Genomic DNA, 3,795 nt, shown 5'->3' on the forward strand with positions numbered 1-3,795 from the left:
TTAAATCAACAAACTGACCAATATTTCAATGGGAACTATGCTCCTCTCACTGACCACCAATGAAAGAGGTATCCTTCCAGAAGTGCGGTGGGGGCCGGATAAATGGCCTCAGGGGGCCACATGTGGCCCGCGGGCCATAGTTTGGGGAGCCCTGTATTAGAGACTTCCCTATTTTGTATATTGGATTAAAGGTTTTGATTTCTACATTATAAAATGAGGGCAGAACGGGAGCTTGCTCTCTAGGTTCCTGAGATTATCATTAGAGGAGAGAGCAGAGAGCAGAGCAGAGAAAGGCCACGTGGAGGAGGCCAGGAGAAGCAGCCAAGATGGTGGAGTGTTGAGTGAGAAGCCAGTTTGTGCAGAGTTTGTGCAGGGAGAAGGAAGGAGATGGGGAACAGAGGTGAATAAGTCTGGTGAGCTAGAAACCTTTGATTCTAGGAAACTCGGATAAGTCAGTAGCTTTGTGAGCACTGAATGTGAGTGGGTTTTGGAGCCCAGTGTGTGTTTTTACTTGCCTGCTGGGTGCAAGCTAGGATTAAAGATGATGGCCCACCAGTTTTTGGCTCTGTTGTTTCTTTACCAACTGTCCAAATCCAACGCGAACCTGCATGGGCCAGGCGGCTGTGATAGTGGCCACAGCTACTGGCCATACAATGCTTCTGTGGTTTCTTCAGCTGATTCTGACATGCAGTCAGGTTAAGAGCTGTGGGTAGAACAGCCTTGCGGAAACTCTGTGACAGAGTTCTGAGAAGATGTGACTACAATTTTGACATGGGAAGAGAAAAAGGAGTCTTCAGGGAGGACTGAAAATCAGACAAGAAAGACAGGAGTCCATGTGGCAGTGGGTCTCAGGAGCTGCGAAGGTAAGAGTTTGGGAAAGAGAGAAGTCACTGCTGTCAAAGTCACAGTGAGAGGAAGAAAAGTGGGGTTCACTCCATAATACTAGGCTTGGAGCGATTGGCAGGATTTTAAGGTACAGACAACAGGTGAGTGAAGGACAAACTTCCTGGCAGACAGTCCAGTAGGGACAAACATGTGGAAGCAGAAAATCATAGAAAATACTGAGGAACAGTACTGCCTGTATGCATAGGGAGGAACATGTTGTCTTAGCTTTCCATTCTGGTACCCAGAACATCCATTTCAATCTAGGAGTATAACCATGACCACAGATGGGTTCAGCTCTTCAGGTTAGCATTGGAAGTCTCTGTCTTCTTGTTGAAAACAAGAAATCCTATTTCCTAGGGACTTTTCCTGAGTCACAGGATCCCTGCCCTTCTTCCTGGGAGCCACAAAGCACCTTCTTGTGGGCTTCAGTCTGTTCTGTGGATTTTCACTCTCTGCCTGTTTCTTAACGTATCTTATCTTTCCTGCTGGACTTTGAGCTCCTGGAAAAAAGGGTCTTTTCACTCCCATGCCTCTGAGTCCCAGGCATCACTTCTGCTGAAAGAGGTTTCAAGATAAGTCCAGTTACCCTGTAACAGTTTCCGGGGGTGGACAATGCTTAAACAGAAGGGACAAGTTTCCAGGGTAAGAATTTCAGCCAGTGCCTAAAGAAGGGAAGGGACATCTGGGAATAGGGCCCCTGACTCAGGCTAAGGCCTGTCTTCCAAAAGCTGTCAGTTTTTAGGGGGGAGTAGGCTGTGACTCATTTGCTTTCCTTTAGGGTTGAAACTTCTTCCTGTTTCACAACTGGGAGCCCAGAGATGGCTGTACCCTAGTGGGAATTAATAGCCATGAGTTCCTAAAGAACGGAGCAGATACCACTTATTGAGTGCCTACTTTGCGCCAGGCACTGTTAAGTACTTTGTATGCATTACTTTAATAGGTCTCCCCAGCTTGACTTTTTCCATTTTGTAATTGACAAAACAGGCTCATAGACATCAGGTAACTCAGACATTGACAGACTGTGACTTACATACTCAAGTCTCTCTATGCCAGTCGTCCTGGAAGTCCCAGGTTTTGGACAGTCATTTCTGATGCTGGAGTCAGGTTCCTGTACCCTATTTCTTCAGCTCCCAATCACGATGCACCAGCCCCAAACTTTTTAGGTTTCAGTGCCTTAGCATTACTGAGGGCTCCTAAGGCCCTGAAAGTAGAAAGACTAGCTTGTCTGGAAGGATGAAACTACCCCCTCCCCCAGTTCAATTCCTCCATTCCCACTACCTTTGTAGGAATGGAGGGGGGCGGGGAGGTAGGGAGGAGGAGTGGGGATGGCTGAATCAAAGTCCCTGACTCTCCAGGCATGTTCTCAGTGCAGAAATTCTCTGGCGCCCCCTGGTGGTCTTCAACGCCCCTGTGTGCTTTCACAGATTACTCCGCACAGCCCAATGGAGATACCCCAACACAGAGGGGGCAAACAGAGGCGCACTCACCCCGTGTCCCACGCGGCTCCTGGCAGCCAGCCCTTTCCACAACATCACCTTCTATCCCTGTAGTCCTCCATAGTGACTGCCTGATTCAGCAGGCAATGTTATAACACATTATTTATAAGTATTATGTTACTCTTTCAAATGTGCCAGATCAGGTCAATATATAAAATGTGAAGATGGCACACCCTGTTTTTATAAAATGGAATCATAACACATCTGTTGCCCCTACCCCCATTTCACATTTCAAGGGCCAGCCTTTTACCCCTTGCCTGCTGTTCCAGGGAAGGAGGCTTTCTGCATAAGCTCATTCCCACTACCTCATTTGCAGGAATGTCAAGAGGCCCAAGGAGATAAAGTCTCTTGGGATACAAATGTTACTTCAAGTGGGAGAAGTGACAAGAAAAGAGGAAACTAGGAAGCGCCCTTCAAGCAGCTTCTCTACTAGGTATAGGAAATGACAGGAGGAAGGAGCAGTTAGGAAGGGTTGGCAGGGATGCAGTATGAGTGTGTGTGAGAATTGCTCACCTTTGATGGATGGGATGGTTGGGGCATGCTGGTCTGGCGGCAGGGGGATGGAATGGGTCTGAGCTCAATGGCAGAAAATAAGGGATTGGCATTGGCAGGCAGTGGAAACTGCCTCTCAGATGCTCTGGAATGAACCTTTCTGCTCAGTTAGTATTGTCCCCGTCCCTTGTTAGTCTGAGTCCTGAGAGAGAGAAGAGGGCACCAGTTCTGCTGCCCCCTGGAGGCTGACTTGTCACCCTCTAGTAAAGTTGTGGTTGGCGGAATTAGCTCCACCAAGCGCTGGGGAGGCTGTAGGACTTAGGAGGCACAGAGCCCAAGGTGGAGCGAGTCTGGGGAGTCAGGAAAGGGATGAGACAAGAGTGGGGGACTCAGCCAAAGAAATTCTGATCTTCTTGCTCACATGGAGGTCCATCTAGATGCCAGACTATAACTCAGTCGGGCTCTTTGTGGGATCCCAAAGGATGGCTTTGCCAACTTATCGGAAAGCAGAGTGACGACCGGCACCAAGACTTGGGCGGAAGGCGAAGAGGGCCCTCAGTGTGAATCCCGAGAAAGAGAGAAATGAAGCCTCAGCTCCACTCCACACCCCCTTCCTGCCTATAAATAACCCCGTGTCACTTCAAAGGGGACAGATTGCAGGAGAGGCTGCTCCCGGGGCCGGTGGCTTGGGGCAGTGGCCCCTGCACACCACGCCCCCCACCCCGGGCGAGTTTGAATAAATAAACAAATCCAAGCCGTGGGCCCGCAGGAGGTGGAGGAGGAGAGGAGAGAGGAGAGGACAGGAGGAGGAGGAGGAGGAGGAGGAGGAGGAGGAGGAGGAGGAGGAGGAGGAGGAGGAGGAGGAGGAGGAGGAGGAGGAGGAGGAGGAGGAGGAGGAGGAGGAGGAGGAGGAGCGGGAGAG

The sequence above is a fragment of the Saccopteryx leptura genome, chromosome 9, assembly GCF_036850995.1.
Source record: "Saccopteryx leptura isolate mSacLep1 chromosome 9, mSacLep1_pri_phased_curated, whole genome shotgun sequence".
Lineage (NCBI taxonomy): Eukaryota > Metazoa > Chordata > Mammalia > Chiroptera > Emballonuridae > Saccopteryx > Saccopteryx leptura.